Below are 10,107 nucleotides of genomic sequence, written 5' to 3' on the forward strand. Positions count from 1 at the left end.
TAAAAATGGATGCAAAAAATGATTTAAAAAATTATGCAAAAGAGGATGCAAGAGATGATGAAAAAGTTGATGCAAGTTTAGGCGCAAAAAGTGGATGAAATAAATGATACAAAAGTTGGCAAAACAAAATTAGGTGCCAAACTTGATGCAAAACATAGTGCAAAGGATGGTATAAAACTGGCATAAATCCTGACGTAAAACCTAGTGTAAAACCTGATGCAAAACCTACTACAATACTTGGTGCTAAACTTGGTGTAAGACTTGGTGAAAAACTCGGTGCAAACTTTGCATCAATTTTTGCACCATATTTGATAAATGGATACAAATAGCACCAAAAATGGGCTCTAGACGCAAAAAAGGAAGAAAAAAGGGATGCTAATCACAGGGTTTTGTTGTAGTGATTGTTTTTGTGTTTATTAATTAAATTAAAATATGGTTACAAAATCATTATATTAATTTATAAGGTAAAGTGGACCTTTAACTTATAACTACTACTTATATGTTATATATTTTAATGTGATATATATATATATATATATATATATATATATATATATATATATATATTATGATTTTCTTTTATCTAAAAAGTTATTAGTAATTTTATTAATAAAAACAAAATTACAATATAAAAACTTGAATTTTATTTATTTTATTATTTTTAACTTTTTACAAACTCTACAATATTCCCTCATATTGGGCTCTATATTACTTTAACCTTTTATTATTATTTAATTGAGCCAACATGTAAATGTTTACAAATCCTTTATGTTGTAGAAATTCTCACTGTAGATCACTTGATAATGCAATGTAAATAAAGCAAAATACTTGATCTACTTCTACTATCAAACTTTGCGGAAGCTTAATCAATTTGAGCAAGATCAATCGGAACACATATAACAGAGAAGAAGAAATCAATCACACATGAACACAGAAGAATACTCTCGGGAAAGCCTCAGCTAAAAACCCCGCTATCTGTATTATCATACAAGTGGAAATATCTCCGGATTACACAAAGCTTTAACTCACAAGCTATCCAGCTCTCGGTGCAATCCCTCAATGCTGCTCATAGACTAAATAGACACAACATATGCCTTCCTTTAGTCCTTCAAGCCTCCTATTTCCTTGCGCAGTTTCTCCTGGGTCCTCTGGTTGCCACCTGTGTGAATTATCCTCTCACACAACTGACCAAACTCAAAAGTAATTGCGCAATCTCCAAGGAATGAATTCCTTCTACATGCAAGAGATATCCTCAATGGAATATTCCTGCAACTGATAGTACACTGTCCCATCATCCGATCTCAACTGGGTTTCTGACTGAACTGACATGCAGGAGTTATTTGTGAGATAATATTCAGTTATCTGAAGTACAATAGTTAATACAGTAGTTACATGCATGCATGCATTAACTAACTGAACTCACAATCAGTTCCACAAACTGTTGGAACTAATCTAACTGGACTTAACTCAGTTAACTGAGCTAACTAATTACAACTCAAAGTACAACTCATCTTGATCTCCTTAATTAAGGGATAACTTCCTCAATCAAAGGGAAAACTGTTGCATGTCTTCACATAGACTTCATGTTTGATTTTCTCCAACTAATTAACTCAAGATGAATTAATTAATTATTTTTCAAACAACTGCTAAGATCAAATTCGAATTTTAATTCTCAATTTTAGTTCAGGGACTAACTAAAATTGGAATTTATCCTGAAATGCTATTTGTGGCAATGTTATCTTTAGCATTTCTTGTTGCTATTTTCAACGCTCCCTCTCAATAAGAAAGGGATGATCTGTCACCCCAATCCTGTCTCTATGGAACTCGAATTTCCATTTTGATAATGCCTTAGTCAAAACATCTGCATCCTGTTCCTCGGTCAAAACATACAGCAACAACATGATCCTCTTCACCACACAGTCTCGAAGATGATGATACCAGATATCGATGTGCTTGGACCTGTCATGAAATACTGGATTCTCAGAGAGTTTGATGCAACTCTGATTATCGCAATAGATCACAGTTGGATCCATCCTCTAACCAAACAATCCAACTAGAATTTTCCACATCCAAATGGCCTCACATGTTGCCTGACTGGCAGCTATGTATTCAGCCTCTGCTGAGATAAGTGCAAATGACCTCTGTTTCATGCTGTACCAAGAAACTGCAGTTGAACCAAGGTTGAAAATTCCTCCCAAAGTGCTCTTCTGGTCTGATGGACTCCCTGTCCAATCTGCATCTGTGAAGACCTAAATCTTCACTCCCTCTGTCCGTCTGTACCATAATCCATACTGAGATGTTCCTATGAGGTATCTCAGCACATGCTCTGTTGCCTTCCAAAACAGCTTGGTAGGCTAAACCATAGCTTGACTCAGCTGGTTCACCGCAAAACACAAATCTGGTCATGTGTTCACTAGATACATCAATGAACCCACAAGCTGTCGATAAACAGTAGCAGCTACTACCTCACCTAAAGTAGCATCCTCCTTCCTCCAGTTACCAGCTAGAGGAGTCTGCATGGGCTTGCACTTCTCCATGTGGAATCGCCTGAGTATCTCATTGGCATACTTTCCTGGAGACACAAACACTTCCCCTTCCTTCTACCACACTTCCATGCCTAGAAAGTAGTGCATGAGACCCATGTCTTTCATCTAGAACTCTCTTGCAAGGTCCTCCTTGCAAGGTCCTCCTTGCAAGACTTGATCAACTAATCATCACATGTCAATATGAGATCATCAACATAAAGAACAATGATCAATGGATTACCTTCTACCATGATGTGGTAAAGGTTCGCATCCGCTTCACTCTTTGTGAAGCCCAACCCAGTGAAATAGTTGTCGATCCTGGTGTACCAAGCACGAGGTGCTTGCTTCAGCCCGTACAAAGCTCTCTTGAGTCAGCACACATGCGACTCACGATCAAAGGTCTCAAATCCTTCCGGCTGCTCTATGTACACCTCTTCCTCAATCTTGCCATTGAGGAACACAGTCTTCACATCCATCTGATGGATCTTCCAACCCATCTGTGCTGATAGTGCCAACATCGATCTGATAGATGAGTACCTTGCTACAGGAGAAAAAGTCTCATCGTAGTCGATCCCCTCGACCTGTGAGAAACCACGGGCAACAAACCTTGCCTTATGTTTCTCAACACTCCCATCAGCTGCTTGCTTTACCTTGTAAAGCCATTGGGAACTCACTATTGACTTGTCCTTTGGTCTTGGGATAACATCCCAAACACTGTTCCAAACGATGGAGTCGTACTCCTCCACCATAGCATCAACCCAGACTGGTTGTTGCACTACTTCCTCAAATGAAGAAGGTTCGGTCTCTATACACTCCCCAACCAGGGCCATGTAACCAGTGTATCGCTCGAGTGACCTCCTCTGTCTACGCTGAGAAGATGGTTGTCCCACATTCTCTCTCGCATCCAACATCAATCTGTCAGCTTCCCTTGAGCGTTTCCGCCCATCTCTGGAAGACTCTGCATGAGTGGATGTCTCCACTCCCGGATCCTCTACATGCGGCTGCTCCGCATCAGTCTGAGGCTCCTCCTCCTTAGGAACTAAAAGTTCCTCCTCTGCATGAAACTTGAGCTCCCTCTCAAGGGAAACTCACATGACTTTCTGCTCATCGAACTTCAGATCTCTACGTACCACTGTCCTCCGACTGGTAGGAAGGCACACCCAATAGTTGTGGGGTGTATCAGTGTACCCACAAGTATCCCCAACTCAGCTGTTGGATCTAGCTTCTTCCAAGCATCTTTGGTCACATGGCAATAAACTGATGATCCAAAGATCCTAAAGTGACTCACATTTGGTCTCTTCCCGGAAAAGGCCTCCACTGGTATCTTCATCCCTAGTATATGATGTGGGTTTCTATTCTGCAAGTATACTGTTGTATTGCATGACTTAGCCCACAAATGATGTGGTAGGCTTTGGTCATGCAGCATCGCCCGAGCTACTCCCACAATCAATTTGTTCTTCCTCGGGCACCCCATTCTGTTGTGGGTTATGGGGTGCCATCAACTCCCGTTTAATTCCTTCTGCTGCACAGAAGTCCTTAAATTGTTGGGAGACATACTCTTCACCATTGTTGCTTCGTAAGGCCTTTATTTTCTTTCCAGATTCTTTCTCTGCCAAGGCTTTGAACTCACAAAACCTTGAGAAGGTTTGATCCTTCTTCTGCATGAAGTAGATCGAACATCTACGAGAAAAATCATCAATAAAAATAGCATAGTACCTTTGTTTAGCAGTGGAGGCTGTAGAGAATGGTACACACATATCTGTATGAACTCGCTCCATGATTGCTCTAGCTCTACTATCTTGATCCTGAAAGGAAGATTTTGCATACTTACCCAAGGTACAACCTTTGCATGTATCCACTTGCTCCAGTTTTCCTTGGGAAGTCCGGTAGAAATCTGTTGCATGATCTTCAAGGCCCCATGGTGCAAGTGGCCCAATCTTCTATGCCATAGCTCGCCAATATCTTGGTTCTGCACCAACTCTGCTTTGGAACTCAATGCAACACAGTCGTCTACCTCCAGCTTGTAGAGATTCTTTACTCGAACCCCAATCCTCTTGGTTTGTCTAGTGCCGATATGCCTCAGGAATGCCTTTCCTTTACTAAAGACTACATCATAGCCTTTGTCTTCCAACATAGTGTTCTTCAGACCAGGCACATACTTTACATCAATCAGGGTGAGAGGAGCTCGATGCTCCCTCTAAAACACAACCGTGCCTTCACCTGAAACACGATACTTTCCATCATCGTCCATCTCTATGCGCATCTGGAGGTCCTTCTCATCCAAGGTACTAAAAATACTTTTGTCGTCGGTCACGTGGAATGAGGCTCCACTGTCCAGTTACCAAACACAACCCACCATTGATGAAACCATGTATGCGATGAGGGTGAAATCCAATTCAAATTGTGAGGCCAGTGCCTCACTATCTAATCCTTTCAAGGATCCCTTCTTGGATTTATTCTGTGGGCAATTTGTAGCATAATGGCCCACCTCATGACAATGAAAACATCTCATTTTCGATTTGTCAATCTTCTTCCCACCATGGGAAGAACTCGATTTGGAATGGGATGCCTTCCCCTTCCCTTTCCTCGCCTTACTCGCTAAGGCTATATTTTCTTCATCATCTTGCTTTGATGAAGATCCATCTCTAGTGCTTCTTCTTATCTCCTCTTGCATCAGATCCGAAAAAAATCGTTCCCAATCTGGCAGTTTCTCTCTTCCATTTACCGAGTCTTGGTAGCTATGCCAGCTCTTAGGAAGACCGAAGAGAGCAAGACTCACCATGTCATCATCGGCTGTCGTGATCCCTACACTTCCAAGTTCATCCCTGCAGGTGGTGAGCTTGTTCAGATATGTAGAGATCGTGTCGCCCTTTTCACACTTGATTTTTCAAAGCTTGTCTTTTAGTGCTAGCTTCCTCTGATCGCTGATGTTCTGATATAGATCCTTCAATGTTTTCCACATTGAAAACAGTGTCTCCTTCGCATGGAGACTCGAGAATATGTGGTCTCGAACTCCCTCCAAAAGAATCCTCCTCGCTGTAGCCACACATTTTTTCCATTCCACTAATTCTTGGGCATTAGCAGCTGCTGGCTTGGGGACTTCTTGATCAATGAAGTCCTTCAAACCGTTTTCCTCTAATATTGCTTCCATGCGATCCTTTCAGGCTATATAATTTGAGCTGCCATCAAGGGCATACTCGAGTCTCAAACCGTTGAACGCCATTGGTGAAATTTGAGATGTGATAAGAATTTGATTTCTATAATCAAGAACTTCAAACTTCAAACTTCTTCCTTCTTTGTATATTGTTCTTTGCTTTGATCACCTTTGCTCTGATACCATGTAGAAATTCTCACTGTAGATCACCTGATAATGCAATGTAACTAAATCAAAATACTTGATCTACTTCTACTATCAAACTTTGTGGAAGCTTAATCAATTTGAGAAAGATCAATCAGAACACATATAACAGAGAAGAAAAAATCAATCACACATGAACACAGAAGAATACTCTGTGGAAAGCCTCAGCTAAAAACCCCGCTATCTATATTATCATACAAGTGGAAATATATCCGGATTACACAAAGCTTTAGCTCACAAGCTGTCTAGCTCTCAGTACAATCCCTCAATGTTGCTCATAGACTGAATAGACACAACATATGCCTTCCTTTAGTCCTCTAAGCCTCATATTTCCTTGCGCAGTTTCTCCTGGGTCCTCTGGTTGCCACCTGTGTGAATTCTCCTCTCACACAACTCACCAAACTCAGAAGTAACTGCGCAATCTCCAAGGAATGAATTCCTTCTGCATGTAAGAGATATCCTTAATGGAATATTCCTGCAACTGATAGTACATTGTCCCATCATCTGATCTCAATTGGGTCTCTGACTGAACTGACATGCATGAGTTATTTATGAGAGAATATTCAATTATCTGAAGTACAGTAGTTACATGCATGCATGCATCAACTAACTGAACTCACAATCAGTTCCATAAACTGTTGGAACTAATTTAACTGGACTTAACTCAGTTAATTGAGCTAACTAATTACAACTCAAAGTACAACTCATCATGATCTCCTTAATTAAGGGATAACTTCCTCAATCAAAGGGAAAATTGTTGCATGTCTTCACATAGACTTCATGTTTGATTTTCTCCAACGGATTAACTCAAGATGAATTAATTAATTAATTTTCAAACAACTGTTAAGATCAAATTCGAATTTTAATTCTCAATTTTAGTTTAGGGACTAACTAAAATTGGAATGTATTCAGAAATGCTATTTTAGCACTTCTATATTTAGCATTTCTTCTTGCTATTTTCAACATATGTCTTATATATTGAACATATTAATATAAATTCAACATATTAAGCCAACATGTAAACATATATATATAATAAATTACAAGAATATTTATATTTTTGATTTAAGACTTCTATGATCCATATCATTATCAAATAAATTTCGGAATAATCACATCATTGTTTTGGAGTTGACGTTTCAAACAATCTATTGTGGTTCATCGGACAAGGATGAACCACAATAAATGGTTCAAAACTTCGACTCCAAGACAACAATGTGATTATTCCAAAATTTATTTGATAAGAATATTTATAATTATTAATTTATTTATTTTTATATTAATAAATTTTAAAATATGATATTTAATTTAATTGATTTGAAGTAATTGTGCTAAGAGATGCTTTCAGCTTAATATGGTGGAGATGATGTAATATAATGTAATGTCCTCTAAACATTTTGACTGGGTCAAAATAAAAATAAAAATAACTCTATATTTGTTGGACACCTAATCCTAATGGGTTAGTGTGGAAGTCGAATGGACAAAAGCAGTCCAAGAGACCTTGGGATCTGAAACCCAAGAGTCACATATTGTACTATAAATGTATATCTGATGTTAATAAAAAAATGTACTCACTGATTTATCTTTCCTATTCTATGTTTCCCATGTGTGTTTAACATGGTATCAGAGCAGGCGATTGCTGGTCCTGCTCCAATTTGAGCCATTTGTTTTGTGGCCTCTATGTGCATATCAGTTATGACATTTCTGTTCACTGTCCATAACACTCCATTAATTCACTGACAGTCAGAAATTTGATGCTTTGACTCTGTCCATTCCTTGGATTATCTCTCTGTTGCGCCTAATCGAAATTCATGCACATATATGTGTTTGTCTGTTAAGACTGTGCCTTCTGTCTAGACTGCGCCACTCTGATGCACTGCCCTGACATCGTATAATCTGCTGCCATGGGTGCCAAATGGTGTATCAATCTCTGGTGGAATTGAGAAGGACGTTCAGGTAACGGTAAAACCTAGAAGAAAAGAAGCCTGACAGCTCTGACGCGAACGCATTATTCACATATATACAAAATGCTGCTTTTTGCATAGAATCCACTACGTCTCTGCCAAGCCTATGCTGCCTTTGTCAAGTTAGCGTTACTGAAATAATAGCCATTACACCGTTTCATAGAATTTAGAGTCTCAGGGTGAGAAACGGTGCATCTCCCGGCGAATAATAGTGCATTTTATGTGTTCTTTTGTCCCTGGTCATGCAATCGACGATAAGACGTTGGAATTTGAGAAATGATCACGCTAAGTACCGGCTTTTGAGTAATTTAGCCGCTAAAACTCTTCAATGAGGTAAGGGAGTTTTTTCGTGATACAAAGGTCGGTGATTATTTTTCGGTGGAGATTGCTTTTGGTTTTTTATTAAGCCCAAAGGATTCTGTGGAACGGGCTTCGAACCTCGGCGGGCTGTTTAGGCATATGCATTTATGATATTTGCTCGTATATATCTGTAAAGACGGACATTGCAGGCGACATCTAAAAGTCTGTACAGAAAAGCTTTATATAGGAACTCGTGCAATTTTACGGAGATATTTGTATAACTTTTTTTATATGCATCAAATAAGATCAAATGTATAGAATCTTTGAAAACCTTGGTCTGAAATTTGTGCGACATATTTGTAGCATTTTGCCGTGCATAGAGGTAATATGAGAAAACATTTATAAGCTTTGAAAAGAAAAGCTTTGAATGAAAATTTGGGCAACTGTGAGTTGTAAGGCCGGTGAAATATCTTTACAGTTAAGCTTTGCACAGAAAACCTTGCAGCGGATCTTTGATTGGCATCTTGCTTATTTTGTCTCGTGCTCTGGTGTTGAGAGTGGGATTCATAAACCTCAGCATCATCATCTTGTTGCTACACAATACCGGCTCTAGCTCAGAAATTTGTGTGAAGGGGATTTTAGTGGGGTCGGTTGCTTCGACCATCGAATTGTTGTGGTGTTCACTTTTGTATTATGATTGCTAATGTATTCAGTTCGTGCTCTTTATATCTAAGTTGAAGCCCAAAGAAACGAGTTGAAGCAATTTTGGAACCAAGGAAGCATCATCAAATCCAAAGATCGTCAAGTCCTCTCTTCGCTTGCCTTCCTTTGGTTGACAAATAGTTTTTCGAGGCCAATAAAGCCCAGATGCGGTTGGGGGAGATGCCATTTCAGGCACCTGTGCAAGACAATTTTCAGAATTATCTTCCTCCGTGCAAAAGGAATTTGCAGGCCATTCTTCTACAAAGTTGGCATTATCTGCCCTGGAAGAACCTGCCTCGCCAAAGCCATAACCATTGTCCAAGTCAGGCAAATTGAGAAATTCATCCATTCTCCAGAGCGGTAGCAAATCCGAAAAATACTCAGAAACAGTACCTCTTCGGGATATGCCTCCTCCTCCTATTCCCTGCTGTACTCCTTGATGCAACGATGCAGGGACTTCCGTTGGACCATTTCTCAAGGTTTTTGGTTTTTCGTGGGTGATATCAGACGACTGTGTAGAAGTTTTTTTGGAAGGAGAAATGGTGTTCGAGGGTTAAAGGCCAACCTTAACCCCTGTCACTAGAAATCTTTGATGGGAAGCTACAAGATTGTTAAGAGAATGTATTGAAACATCGCATTGCCGGCAAAGAAGAGCTCGGTCTTCCAGACAGAAAAAATATCCCGTCTTCTCCTGGAAAATGTCACATTTGGGCGACTGAGAAGAAGGGATGATGAGGGATACTCTCTGATGTTTGCTAGCTAATTTGTTGGCAGCGTGGACATTATTGTCACTGGCTGAACAGAGAGCAGCCTCATCAGCACAACACAGGAAAGTGGCCTCTGCTTTTTCACAGACATCACACTGGACCTTCATCTTCATCTATTTCTGCACAACACCCTGATATCTGTTTGCTATAGCTAGACCCTGGTTATAAATTCCTATTGTAAACCTCAATTATCATGTGTGGACTATGGTGAAAGTTGTGGAATTTTGTTGAAGCAATCTTGTTTAAACCTATGTTGAATGAGGCATTGAAGTGTTTGTAAGGGTGGCAAATGTGTTCCTGAATATCTCGTGTGGAAAATGTCCATGCTAAGAACACTTTTCTAGCTACAGGAGGAACATGACCAGAAATATGTGCTCCACAATCTGAGTTTGAATTGGAATTATTCTCCATGTATGTGAACCGAGAAGATCAAGAGGCATCCTGTACTGTTGTAGTAGATGAAATTTCTTCTGGTTTGTTGATCATAAAGA

At 39.6% G+C, this 10,107-nt stretch overlaps 1 pseudogene; it reads right to left on the reverse strand.

Moving 5' to 3' along the window:
* Positions 1-8,856: 8,856 nt before the first annotated feature.
* On the reverse strand, positions 8,857-9,732 carry LOC149171820 (B-box zinc finger protein 22 pseudogene; annotated as a pseudogene).
* Between the last annotated feature and the right edge of the window lie 375 nt (positions 9,733-10,107).

The sequence above is a fragment of the Pinus tabuliformis genome, chromosome 4_2 (genome assembly GCF_031772625.1).
Source record: "Pinus tabuliformis cultivar Carrire ecotype Pingquan chromosome 4_2, CPIR1, whole genome shotgun sequence".
Classification (NCBI taxonomy): Eukaryota; Viridiplantae; Streptophyta; class Pinopsida; order Pinales; family Pinaceae; genus Pinus; species Pinus tabuliformis.